The following is a 17274-nucleotide window of genomic DNA, read 5'->3' as shown; positions in this document are numbered from 1 at the left end:
TGTAATTTTACGTTGTCAAGTCCTAATATAAGTTAAATTAAAGCCTTTAGTTGGAATATTGGTTCGCTCTGTCGGATCTAGATAGTTGAAAAGTGACAGAGCCACATTGAAGCAAAGGGGCTCATATGATCGAGGGCGAAGCTACGTTAGTCCAAGGGTGGTCAACTATGATGACCCAAAATGTCATCTTTAAATTTAATAATTAATTTTGTGTTCAAAACCTCGAAAAGCACTATTTATCACTCCTCGACTTGCGGGCGTAGTCCGTAAATTTTTCCGGAAAGTTTTTATGTGAAAAATGGATTAAAATATGAAATAGAGCCTTAAAACTCAACTGAGTTGACTTTGGTCAACCTTTTGAGAAAACGGACCTTGATCAGTGTTTTCATAGTTCTGATAGGTCCGTATCGTGATTTGGGACTTGGGCGCAGGCCAGAAATTTAATTTGGAGGTCCCTACCTCAAGTTATGACCATTTAACGGAAACTAGTAATTTAAAGGCTAAAGATTTTCAAGTTTGACCACAGGGTTGACTTTTTGATATCGGGGTCGGAAACGGATTCTGGAAATTGGAATAGCTTTTTTATGTCATTTAAGACTTTTGTGCCAAATTTGAAGTCATTCCTAATTCATTTAATATATTTTGGCACAAGATTTGTAAATTGAAAAGTTTGGAAACTCAAAAGTTTGAATCGAGGTCTGAATTGTAATTTCAGCATCGTTTGACGTGATATGAAACCCCGAGTAAGTCTGTATGATGTTTTAGGACTTGTTGGCATATTTGGTTAAAGTCCCGAGGGCCGAGGGTGGATTTCGGGTGGTTAACGGAATTTAATTTTGGCATTTCAAGAACGTTCGACGTCGTTTCTTCAAAATAAGTGGTATCCCATTAAGCGAATGAGTTCCAAATTCAGTTTTGATGGAAGCATTAGATCCGTATTAAAATTTTGAAACTATAGCAAAAAGAATCGTCGAATTCGGATATCGTATGAGAGAGTTATGCCTATTTCCGTGTCGGGAAAGATTTTTCGTAGCCGACAGCGCCCAGGGTAGCGCAGGGCGCTGGTAATTATTGGTGTTCTGGAAAGTGCGCCATAGGCAGCGCCCCACACTACCTGTGGCGCTCGAAAACGTGAGAGACCCCATAAAATGGGGAGTTTAGCCATTTGACTCATTTTTGAGTTTGGGGAGCTCGGTTTAGGCGATTTTTGGGCAATTTTTACGGGGAAAGATTGGGGTAAGTGTTTCTTATCCTATATTGATTATATTTCATGATTCGATACTCATTTACATCATGAATCCGTGAATTTATGGAAGAAAAATTAGATTTTTATAAAATCTTCCAAAAAGCAAAAATTTAAGATTTGAAGGTCCATTTGACATCAGAATTTGATAAAATTTGTATGGTTGGACTCGTCTCGGAATGAGTGTTCGGATTTCGTAAGTTTTTTCGAGATTTGAGACATGGGCCCCACTGTCAATTTTTAAAGCGAATTTCGGATTTTATCCGGAAAATTAGTAAATTCATATGGAATAATATTGAGTATATCGAATTGTTTGTGAATAGATTTGAATGTTTTGGAGTCAAATTTAAAAGGAAAAGTTGTGGTCGAGTAATTTATTGAAATTGAAAAGTAAGGTAAGTGTCGTGGTTAACTTTGACTTGAGAGAATAGAACCCTTAAACTATTTGTTATGTGAAATGCATGTGAACGACGTATAGGCGAGGTGACGAGTCTCTATACTTGACATTTAGCATATTAAATATTAAACTGTCTATTTTTCTCCCTAATTTCCATAATAAATTGTTATTTGTTATTGTTTATTTCATAATTAAATCATAGTTATTGTATATTTGTTGTCTTATAATTTTATATTAATTGTTACATTTATTGGGGGCAAATTCTTCTATAAGAATTGGTAAATGAATATATTGGAGGATCGGGTTGCATGTCGCAACAAACTTGTTTAAAAGTTTATATTGGAGGATCGGGTTGCACGCCGCAACAGACTTATTAAAAAGTCTATATTGGAGGATCGGGTTGCACGCCGCAACAGACTTGTTTAAAAGTTTATATTGGAGGATCGGGTTGCACGCCGCAAACAGACTTATTAAAAAGTCCATATTGGAGGATCGGGGTGCACGCCGCAACAGACTTGTTTAAAAAGTCTATATTAGAGGATCGGGTTGCACGCCGCAACAGACTTATTAAAAAATCCATATTGGAGGATCGGGTTACACGCTGCAACAGACTTATTTAACAGTTTATATTGGAGGATCGGGTTGCACGTCGCAACAGATTTATTAAAAGTCTATACATTGGAGGAGCGGGTTGCACGCCGCAACAGAATCGAATATGAATATATTGTGGGAGCGGGTTGCATGCCGCAACAGAAATGAAAATGAATATATTGTGGGAGAGGGTTGCACGCTGCAACAGAAATTGATTAAAATAATAATTGGTTATGATTGTTGAGCTGGCTTTAACTATTACAATGAGTTACCTGATTTGTTTCTATTATTGTAGTTATTACTATTATTGCGTACAGGTTAATGTAAGTGACCCGCCTTAGCCTCGTCACCACTTCGTCAAAGTTAGGCTCGGCATTTACCAGTACATGGGGTCAGTTGAACTGATACTACACTTTGCACTTCTTGTGCAGATTTCGGAGTTGCTCCTAGCGTCGTACCATAGACTTGCTCGAATTTCAGCTATTCAGAGGAGACTTGAGGTATAACTGCACATCATCCGCAGTTCCGAAGTCCCCGTCTACCTTATTTTAGCTGTGTGTTTTCTTTCAGACAGCTTTATTTTATTCAGACCTGTATTTGTATTATTCTAGAAGCTCGTGCACTTGTGACACCAAATTCTGGGATGGTAGTTAGACATCACTATTTTTATGGATTAATCACTACATTTCAAATTTTACTTCCGCAATGGTTTCTTTGTTATTAATTAATTTAAAATTTGTTTTAAAATGGCTAATATTATTCCAACGTTAGCTGGCCTAGCAAGTAAAATGTTAGGTGCCATCACGGTCCTGAAGGTAGAAATTTTGGGTCGTGACAGTTGGAATCAGAGCACTAGGTTACATAGGTCACATGAGTCACGAGCAAGCTTAATAGAGTCTGAAGGATCGGTACAGAGACGTTTGTACTTATATCTCAAAGCCTATGAAGTTTAGGAATAATATCACTTCTTTCATTCCTTATCGTGCGGCATTGATTTAACTTGAAACATATATCTCGTATTCCTTTGTATCTACTCGGGTATGACATTGCGCACTCAGTATCAGTTGTGCGTCGACGATTTGTGATGCCGCATATGAACTATGAGGGAGCCAGAGATGCCCAAACATTGCCTCAACGTGTGATTCCGACTGAAGATGCAGACATATTAAGAGATCACCTAGTGAATCATGTGGGGGGTGCAACGAACCTTGGCATCTGGTTGATTTATACGAGCTGTGAAGGTTAATATTATGGACCATCAGATGTGGTGAACTATGAATTCACGCCAAGTGGGGGAGTCCACTATCAATGAATGGATTGCGAGTCAGTTTTTTCCTAAAATATATATATTTGGTACTGAAAGGTTCCCCAAAAAATTTACACATGTTTAAGGCCTGAGAATTTGTAGAGGATAAGGTGGGACTTGCGGTATGTCCGCCTACTTAATAATCCTATACTTCAGTACCAAAGGAGTTAGATACTTTAAATTTACAGAAGGTCTACTCAGCGTGGACGTTATGGTTGCGGATTTTGGGGTGCTTCGGAGAAAGTACAGTGGTTGACGAGATTCTGGACTAAGAATTGCCTGTATGGAGCTCTACTTTTCTGATCATTGTATATAAATAGGGGTAAAGGTTACCCCCAAAGAAGAATCCAAGAGTATGTTTAGAAATGGGTCAACTCAATAGTGTTGAGTCAACATAACAAAAGAAGAAATTGGCCTTGGGAGAGATAATTCTCCACAGATGTCCGTGGCCAGCTTATGAAGAGGGCAGACCAGCCAATGCAACACCGCCCACTTGACTCAGTTCTCAGAAATGCTTTTGAAAGAGTTTGTTTCTCGGACTCTCTGTAATGCGTGGCGTATAGGGTTCGAACAGTAGCGTCAGGTCACCACGACGGTGTCAGAATATGCCATCAGGTTGAATAAGTTAGCCCGTCATATTCATACTTTGTTTTCTACAGCCAGGGAGCGAGTCCAAAGACTCATTAAAGGACTTAATTATGATCGTAAAATTTTGTACGACTTGGGAGCTATAGGCTGATACTTCATTTCCACAAGTGGTAGAAATTTCCAAGATATTAGAACGTGTTCGGGTGAGGAAAAAGGAAACTAAGAAGACCAAGACGTCTCGGGGTTCTAGGGGATCTAGCGGATTCTACTCTGCGAGTATAAATCATTATGGCGGGGGCTCGGGCAGTCGGCCAACCCAGTTCACACATCGGATTACTCGGGGTGCTCCAGTAAGTTTTTTTAATGCACCATCGACATGAGTTTCCTACAGTGGTTATTCCAGTTATCTGACACAGACTCAATGTGAGTAGCCAAACCACCAAAGGGGTTGTTATGAATACGGTGATACTACGCACATCATGAGAAAATTATCCCAAACTTGGGAGAGGCATATTTCATCAAAGCACTCAAGCTACGTGCCCCATTGCAGTTACTACACCACACACACGACCAGTTAGGGGTGGAGGACAGACGGGTAGAAGGCGTCCTAGAGGTGGAGAGCCAGCCATTGATATATTTGTTTTATGATATGACGGAGGTCGTTACATCAGATATTGTCGTTATAGGTACGACCTCGATTTAAAATAAAGGAATAATTTCCTTAACTTGATTCGGTTCTGAGTATCAAGACGTGTCCTCCTATTGTGCTCCACTTATGAGTGAGTTGCGTAATTCTATAATCTAATTATGTGTTTACTCCTGTTGGGAGGCTTTATGGAGATAACTACACCTATCATTCCATGTTGGACTCTAATAAGATCCGTGAGACTAAAGGTGCCTTTCTGATACTCATTTCGGTAAGTTTTGATGTAATTTCCAGATAATTAATTACAAATTGTGAATTATATGCCCTACAGGTGTGGGGTTCATTATGTGTTGTGATTTTGTATAACCAAAATTATTTAAAAGGAGAAAATGAAAATTTTCGATTGGCACGATGTGCATATTACTTGTGATCCAGAACTGAGGACGAGATCCTCACATATTTTAATACAAATCGATATGTTTAAATCGGGCTACGAGCTGCGGTGGAAGTTATATAAGGACGAGATCCTTGCGAGGAAAACTTTTGTGTTTAAGTTCTCCCTTGTGAAATTAAATTTGTACTATAGCAATAATAGGGAGTCATGTCTGTTAGGCTTATTAGAGAATTCTTGTATGAAATTCATTGTGCATATTTGCCAAATTCGTGTTTGTAATTATGGAGTTTTAACCTACGAGGTAGGTGCTCGCCCAGGTGGTGTTAAATGTTACTCATTAATTCGGGTAAATAATTATGAGGTCTTCATGCCTCATATCTCGTTATCAGTATTGTGAAGGTTTGCAACGAGATTTTTGTTAACATGAGGTTAATTGGCAATTCTGTAATTGATTATGAATAACTATTAAGACCAGACTGACCCAGAAGGGTGCCCCATTTAGATGGCTAGACGAGTATGAGTTGAGCTTTCAGAAGCTCAAGACCGCTTTGACTACATTGCCAGTATTGGTATTACCTACATGTTCAGGATCTTATACGGTGTATTGTGATGCATCTCACATTGGGCTTGGTGCAGTATTGATGCAAGATGGCAGGGTGATCGCATATGCGTCACGACAGTTTAAAGTTCACGAGAAGAAATATCATGTTCATGACTTAGAATTGGCAGCCATTGTTCATGCACTGAAGATTTGGAGGCATTACCTTTACGGTGTCTCGTGTAAGGTATTTACTGATCATCGTAGCTTACAATATCTATTCAAACAAAAAGGATCTCAATTGGAGGCAGCGAAGATGGTTGGAGCTGTTGAAGGACTATGATATCACTATTTTGTATCACTCCGAAAAGGCAAATGTGGTGGCCGATGCTTTAAGTAGAAAGGTTGTGAGTATGGGGAGTCTTGCATATATTCTGGTTGGTGAGAGGCCATTAGCTACAGATGTTCAGATTTGGCTAATCAGTTCGTGAGGTTAGATATTTCAGAACCCAGTCGGGTTCTAGCTTGCACAGTTGCTCGGTCGTTTTTATATGAGCGCATCAGAGAGAGGCAGTATGATGATCCTCATTTACTTGTCCTTAAGGACATGGTGCGACACAGTGATGCCAAACAGGTTGCTGTAGGGAAAGATGGAGTTCTGCGAATGCAGGGTCGTAATTGTGTGCCTAATATAGTTGCACATATAGCTCGGTGTTTGAATTGTCAGCAAGTTAAGTATGAGCATCACAAACCTGGTGGTTTGCTTCAGAAGTTAGAAATTCCTGAGTGGAAATGGGAGCGTATCACTATGGATTTTGTTGTTGGACTCCCACGGACACAGAGAAAATTTGACAGAGTTTGGGTCATTGTGGACAGGTTGACCAAGTCAGCATATTTCATTCTAGTGGCGGTTACCTATTCTTCAGAGAGGTTAGCTGAAATTTGCATTCGTGAGATTGTACGCCTTCACGGTATGCCCATGTCTATTTTTTTAGATCGAGGTACGCAGTTTACCTCACACTTCTGGAGGGATGTACAACGTGAGTTAGGCATGCGAGTTGAGTTGAGTACAATATTTCATCCACAGACAGACGGACAGTCAGAGCGTACTATTCAGGTATTGGAAGATATACTTCGCGCTAGTGTTATAGACTTTGGAGGTTCTTGGGATCAGTTCTTGGCACTTACGGAGTTTGCTTATAATAATAGCTACCAGTCGAGCATTCAGATGGCTCCATATGAGGGATTATACGATAGGCGATGTCGTTCGCCAGTTGGATGGTTTGAACCGGGAGAAGCTCGGTTGTTGGGTACCGATTTGGTACATGATGCATTGGATAAAGTCAAGGTTATTCAGGATCGACTTCGCAAAGCTCAGTCTAGGCAAAAGAGTTATGCCGACCGTAAAGTTCGAGACATTGCATTCATGGTTGGAGAAAGAGTATTGCTCCGGGTTTCACCTATGAAAGGTGTAATGAGGTTCGGAAAGAAGGACAAGTTGAGCCCTTAGTATATAGGACCCTTCGAAATTCTTTAAAAGGGTGGGCGAAATAACCTACAGGCTTACATTACCACCTATTTTTTTAGCAGTTCATCTGGTGTTTCATGTATCCATGCTCCGGAAATACCATGGTGATCCATCCCATGTATTAGATTTCAGCTCAATCCAATTGGACAAAGATTTGACTTATGAGGAGGAGCCGGTAGCTATTCTAGCCCGGTAGGTCCGATAATTGAGGTCTAAGAGTTATCCTTCAGTTCGAGTGCACTGGAGAGGTCAGCCAGTAGAGGCATCTACCTGGGAGTCCGAGTTGGACATGTGGAGTAAATATCCACACTTATTCACCAGCTCAGGTACTTTTTCTAACTTCGTTCGAGGACGAACATTTATTTTAGAGGTAGAGAATGTGATGACCCAAAATGTCATCTTTAAATTTAATAATTAATTCTGTGTTCTAAGACCTCGAAAACCACTATTTATTACTCCTCGACTTGCGTACGTAGTCCGTAAACTTTTTCGAAAAGTTTTTATGTGAAAAATAGATTAAAATGTGAAATACAACCTTAAAACTTAACTAAGTTGACTTTGGTTAACATTTTGAGAAAACGGACCCGGAATAGTGTTTTGACAGTTCCAGTAGGTCCGTATCGTGATTTGGGACTTGGGCGTAGGCCCGAAATTTAATTTGGAGGTCCCTAGCTCAAGTTATGACTATTTAGCGGAAACTAATAATTTAAAGGCTAAAGATTTCCAAGTTTGACCACGGGGTTGACTTTTTGATATCGGGCTCGGAATTCGATTCTAGAAATTGGAATAACTCTGTTATGTCATTTATGACTTGTGTGCCAAATTTGAAGTCATTCCGGATTCATTTAACATGTTTTGGCACAAGATTTGTAAATTGAAAAGTTTGGAAACTCAAAAGTTCGAATCGAGGTGTGAATTGTCATTTCAGCATTGTGTGACGTGATATGAGACCCCGAGTAAGTCTGTATGATGTTTTAGGACTTGTTGGTATATTTGGTTGAGGCCCTGAGGGCCTCGAGTGGATTTCGGGTGGTTAACGAAATTTAATTTTGGCATTTCAAGAACGTTCGACATCGTTTCTTCAAGAATAAGTGGTATCCCATTAAGCAAATAAGTTCCAAATTCAGTTTTGATGGAAGTATTAGATCTGTATTGAAGTTTTGGAGTCATATCAAAAAGAATTGTCGAATTAGGATATCGTATGAGAGAGTTATGCCCATTTCCGTGTCGGAAAAGATTTTTCGTAGCCGCCAGCGCCCAGGGTAGCGTGGGGCGCTAGTCCTGGCACTGGTAATTATTGGTGTTCTGGAAATTGCTCCACAAGCAGTGCCCCACGCTACCTGTGGCGCTCGAAAATGTTAGAGACCCCATAAAACGGGGAGTTTAGCCAAATTACTCATTTTTGAGTTTGGGGAGCTCGGTTTAGGCGATGTTTGGGCGATTTTCACGGGGAAAGATTGGGGTAAGTGTTCCTTATCCTATATTAATTATATTTCATGATTCCATACTTATTTACATCATGAATCCGTGAATTTATGGAAGAAAATTAGATTTTTATAAAATCTTCCAAAAATAAAAATTTAAGATTTAAAGGTCCATTTGACACCGTAATTTGATAAATTTTATATGGTTGGACTCGTCTCGGAATGGGTGTTCGAATTTCGTAAGTTTTTCCTAGATTTGAGATGTGGGCCCCACTGTCAATTTTTAAAGCGAATTTCGAATTTTATCCGGAAAATTAGTAAATTCATACGGAATTAATGTTTACGATTTGTTTTGAGTATATCGAATTGTTTGTGAATAGATTTGAAGCTTTTGGAGTCAAATTTAAAAGAAAAAGTTGGGGTCGAGTAATTGATTGAAATTGCAAAGCGATGTAAGTATCATGGTTAACCTTGACTTGAGGGAATAGAACACTTAAACTATTTGTTATGTGAAATGTATGAGACCGACGTATAGGCGAGGTGACAAGTATCTATACGTCGTCAAAATTAATTGCTTGCATAATTACTTGAAAAATCATAAATCGTTTAAAATCATGAATTAATTGTTATAAAAATTATTTCTCTCCTATTCTTGGTAAAATATTAGCTCTTGAATTCCTGCAATAATTGCTACATGCTTATTTGATTTATTTGAATTAATTTCTACTTGACATTTTAGCATATTAAATATTAAACCATTTATTTTCTCCTTGATTTCCATAATAAATTGCTATTTGTCATTGTTTGTTTCATAATTAAATCATAATTATTCTATACTCGTTGTCTTATAATTTTATATTAATTGTTACATTTATTGGGGAAAATTCTTCTATAAAAATTGGTAAATGAATATATTGGAGGATCGGGTTGCACGCCGCAACAGACTTGTTTAAAAGTTTATATTAGAGGATCGGGTTTGTAACAACCCGACCTATCGTTTTGAGCATTTACGTTCCTTTCAACTATTTAAAATCTTGAATAACTTCCTACGAGGTATTATGACTTGAGTAAATTGTCGGTTTTGGTTTTAAGGTATTTCGGAGTTAGCTTGGAAGAATGAATTTTCATGTTGGAAGCTTAAGTTGTAATAGTTGACCGGATATTGATTTATGTGTAAACGACCTCGAAATTTAATTCTGATGATTCTAATAGCTCCGTATGATGATTTTGAACTTAGGAGCGTGTCCGGAAAATTATTTGGAGGCCTGTAGTGGAATTAGGCTTGAAATGCCAAAAGTTGAATTTTGGGAAGTTTGACCGGGGAGTTGACTTTTTGATATCGAGGTCGGAATTCGATTCTGGAAATTGGAATAGCTTCGTTATGTTATTTATGATTTGTGCGCAAAATTTGAGGTAAATCGGACGTGATTTGTTAGGTTTCGGAGTCGTTTGTAAAAATTAGAAATTTCAAAGTTCATTAGCCTTGAATTGGGGTGTAATTCATGGTTTTAGCATTGTTTGAGGTGATTTGAGGGTTCGACTAAGTCCGTATGATGTTTTCGGACTTGTTGGTATATTTGGTTGAGGTCCCGAGGGGCTCGGGTGAGTTTTGGATGGTTAACGGATCATTTTTGACCTTGGTGAGATTGCTAATATCTGCTGCTGTATTTTTTCTGATTTTCTCTTTCACGTTCGCGAGTGGGCCCCCGCGTTCATGAAGATTGTTTTCTGAGTGTGAGGTTTTTGTTTTTCGCGCCCGCGAATGGGAGGATGTGAACGCGAAGGTATGGTTTGTACGTGCATCGCGAACGGGTGAGAGGTGTCGCGTTCGCGAAGAGTGTTTTCTGATTGTGAGGTTTTGTTCTTCGCGTCTGCGAAGGGGAGGACGTGAACGCGAAGGTATGGCCGTGCAGATTCTTATATTATTATTGCACGTGAGTTGGCTATGCGGATCCTTATATTATTATTGCACGTGAGTTGGCCGTGTGGATCCTTATATTATTATTGCACGCGAGTTGCCCGTGCAGCATGTGAGTTGTCTGTGCTTATAGCGCTTGGGCTGTAGGAGCCCCTCATGATTTTGTACATACCCCTAGTGAGCGCAGTCGACTATAATCAGGGATCGGGCTGCACGCCGCAACAGGTATTGTATAGCGCTGAGTGATTGAGTGTGCTGAGCACAATGAGAGAGAATGCGAGATAATGAGATTGAGTACTCTGAGAGAGTGTGAGTACATGAGTGCAATCTCTGAGATACATTGCAGTGACATGCACACGTGACATATATGCATAGAGATGTATTTTCCTCATGCTGTACGGTATCACATTATTCATGATTTCTCACACATGTTGACAGATGTGCATAGTGATGCATTTGTTTTACACTGGTTATCTGGGAAAGAAAATGAGATATTTTATTTATTATTGAAAGGATTTTGGAAAAATTAATGTTCTCAAATTATTCATTTTTTTGGCAACTTCGGCAAATGATTTGGGTTTTCACTGATGTATTTGAAAGGAAGAACTATTATTTTTGAAATCATGATTTGGCTGAGCATTTTATCTCTGAGTTACTTCTGGTATTATTTGCTTTATGTCATTATTAACTGTTGTGGATTAGTGGTTTTGGACCCGACCTTGGTAGAAGTTCGTCACTACTTTCAACCTACGACTAGGTTTGTTACTTACTCAGTACATGGGGTCAGTTGTACAGATACTACACTTCTGTACATTGCGTGCATATATTGACTGTTGTTGTTGTTGTGCTCGATGGTTGCAGGATTTGAAGATGTACTTGCATTCCTGTTGTAGCTGCCTCTTGTTCATGGTAGCCTTAGATTTATATAAGCTCTATTTATGTACTATTCAAACAGACTATGTATTTATTTCATTTCTGCTTTGTATACTCTATTCTTAGAAGCTCATAATTTGTACTACCAGTTCTTGGGGGATGTATAAGATTTAGTCCTTTATTCACTTAAATTGCTTTAATAATGGCTATTGGAATTGGATAATTGAAAGTTGTCTTACCGAACGGGTTGGGTTAGGTACCATCACGACTAGTTGGATTTTGGGTCGTGACAAGGTGGTATCAGAGCTCTAGGTTCATAGGTTCTACAAGTCATAAGCAAGTGTCTAGTAGAGTCTTGCGGATCGGTATGATGACGTCCATATTTATCTTCGAGAGGCTACAGAGTATTTAGGATATATATACTTCCCATCTTTCTTTACTTATCGTGGGATATTGATTCAACTTGAAATATAACTCTCTGAATTCCTTCCACGTATTCGTATGCGTACATAAGCGCTCGGTATCAGCTGTGTATCGTCGGCTTCTGATTTCAGGGATGATGTGCGAGATGCGTATTCTGTATTTTGGTGATAGGCCAGTTTGGAGGACTTGAGGCCATGGTTAGACCGCAGTTTAAGCTCGGTAGCTTCAGTTATAACTTGTACATTTGGACTCATATGTCCGGTAATGTCCCTACGAGTGAAATTTGTGGCTCGATGAGCAGTGGAATGTCCTTGTGATGAGTATGATGTAACTACATGATGTGTTAAGACGACTTGAATGTGACGAGAAGTATTTATGTGAAATGTAAAGGAAAGGCCATTGGGTACTTGATTTTCGTTTTGATGTGATGTACAGTCTCGAGTACGAATGTTTTGAAGGATCTTTCACATTGTTAAATTTTGGGACATACTAAATTCTCGTGTCTTGTTAATAAGTTTGGACTTGGAAAGATTTAGTGATTGCGTAGAAATTGTGGTTGCGAATATATATAACAAGATGCCAATTTATGGCTAGGGAGGTGGGTTATCTCCTGGAGAGTAATCTACGTAGATGTGTTCTTTGTAATATGAGTGGAGGGTTTCTTTTCTGCCAGTGAGGCGTATGTGTGGAGAGTTGAATTTGAATCTGGCTGAGAAAGTTTACTTGAGTGTCAAGAGAAGGATTGCGAGCTTATCGGATGATTTGGGGTACTTTTATGGTTGGCATTGTATGAGCTTGAGAAGAATTTTTCGTTGAACTGACAGAAGTATTATGGCAGTAGTAGAGTATGGATATTGTGAGTTATGGAGTGATTAAATTTATGGCTTTGAGCCAAGTGGGAGAGCCTGTTACAGACGGCTTAATTTCATGGTTATAGATTAAATTTTAGTTTTGGTCTGAGGCATACTTGTGGGTTAGCTATGACTTGCAGAAGTTGAGATCGAGGATGACTCGAATAAGGAAATTCCTGGTTAAGGATTATAATGCACGTATGAGTAAATGAAGTTCGCGGGATGAGTGAGTTGTTATTGGTGAATGATGTAGTGCGCACGGAGTATGAATTTGATATGTGGTGTTAAAGTAAAGTTACTTTTTTTGAGTGTTGTGTTGCTAATGAGGCACATGTCTTTTGGCCTATTTGGGCGTTGCAATTAGATTTGAGCAAAGTGGGTGACTCCCGAGAAAATTTCAGTGGGTTTGAGAATTATATATAGCAATTGAGAATGTTTCCGGACTTGTGTATGGATAAAATCCGAGATTTGCATTTGATGGTGCCTAGACTTGCGAAAATTCTATATGACTATGGATTCTACATTTTTGTATAAGGAAGGTAAGAAGAACAATTTCAAATTCACATAAGGTATTCTCAGAGTGAGTGTTATAGTTGTGGTATTTTTGAAGGTGCTTAAGAAGAATACAATTGCTTATGGGACGTAGGGCGTTGTGGTTCTATGCTAAGGTTTGTATGGAAAGTTGTGGTTAAAGATCATGGTATTTTAGCAAGGAGAAGTATCAATCTGAAGACAAATTCAGAAGGGACTCGGAGAAAATAGGACAACTGGGTAGTAGGTTGGATCAGTATGGTATTGGATATGATCGGTTCCTTGGGTGCATATGATATGGGGGTTTTCTACAGGTGCTTTGTGGCAATACACCTGGACTTGGCGACTTGCGTGGCTTGGTCGAGTTAGAGAAATTTAGTTTTAAGGGATTGATTATGTGCAAATGGATTCCTAAGTATTCTTGATGGTTTCTACCGGTGTGGAGAACGTGCTGTGTATTGTGATTTTCTCCTGGAAAGAAGCAAGAGAAAGGTTTCTAACTAAAATGGTATGTAAATTATTGGTGACTCAAAGTTGATAATAAGATTCTTGTGCTTTTCATATGATGACAAGATAGATGTTATATGTTGTACGAAAGCTAGATTTTTATGTACAAGGTGGCAGTACAGTCTTGAAGAGAAGGTAACGAATGTTGGACAACATGGACGGTTTCAAATAACTAGATGAATACTATTACTACTTGGTGTTGTATGAGAAAAGGGCGGACTTCAGAAGGCGCATTGTATTTTGACTTACGGAAGTATAAATTAGTATTGCGGTACTCACATGGTTGATAGACTGCTGATATTCAAATTTTGTCAAGTGGTACGGAAGAACTTTCAAAGTATTCGTTATGGGAATATCGTGAATGGAAGATGTGTTAGTCATTCTAGTGCTGGAGTTGAGATCAGTTACGGTGATTCATGTGTTTGATGAATTTGAAAACTGGGAGTTCTCAGAAGTATATTGTTTCGGGTTGCGACCTATTTGAGATGAGTATTTTCTTTAAACTCAGTGGAGGCACTAGTTGCGTTAATTATTTGGGATAGCTACGCGCTATAAGTGTGTATATATGTGAGGTTTGAGCTAATGTGCGAACATCAGGGCATGTATTCATACTCGAAAGAATGCTTAGGCTATGATATGCCTAGAGTTTACTGTTAAGCATAAAGTTATAACGTTTCTCATGTTCATACCTTTGTTGAAAACTATCTGGGCTATATTTGAGGTTACAAAGAGGCTAATTTCCTTGAATAAGCGGGGTAGTTACTATTTTTGCGCTAAATTGCCGATGAAGTGTGATAATAGACTTTGCACATATTTACACTATGGTGTGTTATTTATACCAGTCCAGGAGCATGGGAATCTTATTTCATTATCATATACAAGTGTACTTATTTAATTGCTCATGTATGATATGCTGGGACTGGAGGCCTGTAACCATGCCTGGCGATTCATTTTATTGGCATGTGAGTCGTCCATGCCGTGTGTGGGAATTTTATTTCTATGATACTTTATCTGATTCATTAATTTCCTTCATCTACAATTGTTCACATGCACCTATGGCTTCACGAATTTTGAGGAGTTGGTTGTAACATTGCGGTTGTGGTAGTGCTTGTTGAATTTGAAATACGATTCTCTTCCTTGAGACATCTCCCATATTTGGGTACACGGATTGCGCAGTGGTGGTTGGAGTTATATTGATGCGATGTGTCTGTGGGATAGTTTTGTTTAATAATATAAGATCATTAGACCCAGAATGGGTACTATCAGGCTTGATTATGGTATATTCAAGAAGGTTATGGTTTTGGTTGGGGCGAGAGAGCTCCATGGCTAGTTGATCTGATGAGTGGTTATGAGTTTTTAATTGTTTCTTTCATCATTGGCAGTGTACGAAGGTTTTGGAACGAGGTTTGGCTTGATATGAGGTTTTATACTAGTACTTGGTTGGTTTGGAGTAATTACTGTGATCGAGAATGGTGCTGCGAGCATGTGAGTTGTGTAGTATGCAACGTGATTATATCTGGGGTTATGGCTATAGCTTGATACAACTTGTTCAGGCTTATACAGTGTGTAAATGAGAGATTCGGGTCTTAAAATGAATTTTGGATATTAGAAATTTGGCTCCAAGGTTTTTGGGCTAATGTTAAATTAATAATTTTCAGTTATGTTGTGTGGTCAGGCCTATATAGAATAGGGTGACATGAGATCACCCTCGGGTATGTGCGTGGTAAGGTGGAATAGAGATTTGAAGGTTAAGAACAACTCTTGGCACGTTCGAGGACGAACGTATGTTTAAGTGGGGGAGATTATAACGACCCGACCAATAGTTTTGAGTATTTACACTCCTTTCAACTATTTGAAGTCTTGAATAACTTACTACGAGGTATTATGACTTGAGTGAATTATCGGTTTTGGTTTTAAGGTATTTCGGAGTTAGCTTGAAAGAATGAATTTTCATGTTGGAAGCTTAAGTTGAAATAGTTGACCGGATATTGACTTATGTATAAACGATCTCGGAATTTAATTTTGATGATTCCAATAGCTCCGTATGGTAATTTTGGACTTAGGAGCGTGTCTGGAAAATTATTTGGAGGCAAGTAGTGGAATTAGGCTTGAAATGCCAAAAGTTGAATTTTGGAAAGTTTGACCGGGGGTTTGACATTTTGATATCGAGGTCGGAATCCGATTCTGGAAATTGGAATAGCTTCGTTATGTCATTTATGACTTGTGCGCAAAATTTGAGGTAAATCGAACGTGATTTGTTAGGTTCCGGAGTCGTTTGTAAAAATTAGAAATTTCAAAGTTTATTAGGCTTGAATTAGGGTGTGATTCATGATTTTAGCATTGTTTGAGGTGATTTGAGGGTTCGACTAAGTCCGTATGATGTTTTCGGACTTGTTGATATATTTGATTGAGGTCTCGAGGGGCTCGGGTGAGTTTTGGATGGTTAACGGATCATTTTTGGCCTTGGTGAGATTGCTGATATCTGTTTCTGCATTTTTTCTGGTTTTCTCTTTTGCGTTCGCGAGTGGGCCCCCGCGTTCGCGATGGGTGTTTTCTGAGTGTGAGGTTTTGTTCTTCGCGTCCGCGAAGGGAAGGATGCAAACACGAAGGTATGGTCTGTATGTGCATCGCGAACGCGTGGGAGGTGTCGCGTTCGCGAAGAGTGTTTTATGAGTGTGAGGTTTTGTTCTTCGCGTCCGCGAAGGAGAGGACACGAACGCGAAGGTATGTCCGTGCGGATTCTTATATTATTATTGCACGTGAGTTGGCCGTGCAGCACGTGAGTTGGCCGTGCGGATCCTTATATTATTATTGCACGTGAGTTGGCCGTGCAGAACGTGAGTTGGCCGTGCATATCCTTATATTATTATTGCACGTGAGTTGGCCGTGCAGCACGTGAGTTGGCCGTGCGGATCCAAATATTTATATTATGGCACGTGAGTTGTCCGTGCAGCATGTGAGTTATCCGTGCAGCATGTGAGTTGTCCGTTCTTATAGCGCTTGGGCTGTAGGAGCCCCTCATGAGTCTGTACACACCCCTAGTGAGCGCAGTCGACTATAAACAGGGATCGGGCTATACGCCGCAGCAGGTATTGTATAGCATTGAGTGATTGAGTGTGCTGAGCACAGTGAGAGAGAATGCAAGACAATGAGATTGAGTACTCTGAGAGAGTGTGAGTACATGAGTGCAATCTCTGAGATACATTGCAGTGACATGCACACATGACATATATGCATAGAGATGTGTTTTCCTCATGCTGTACGGTATCACATTATTCATGATTTCTCACACATGTTGACAGATGGGCATAGTGATGTATTTGTTTTACACTGGTTATCTGGGAAAGAAAATGAGATATTTTATTTATTATTGAAAGAATTTTGGAAAAATTAATGTTCTCAAATTATTCATATTTTTGGCAACTTCGGCAAACAATTTGGGTTTTCATTGATGTATTTGAAAGGAAGAACTATTATTTTTGAAATCATGATTTGGTTGAGCATTTTATCTCTGAG

Source organism: Nicotiana tabacum, chromosome 19, assembly GCF_000715075.1.
Source record: "Nicotiana tabacum cultivar K326 chromosome 19, ASM71507v2, whole genome shotgun sequence".
NCBI classification, from domain to species: Eukaryota; Viridiplantae; Streptophyta; class Magnoliopsida; order Solanales; family Solanaceae; genus Nicotiana; species Nicotiana tabacum.
Note: the sequence above shows the minus strand (reverse complement) of the source record.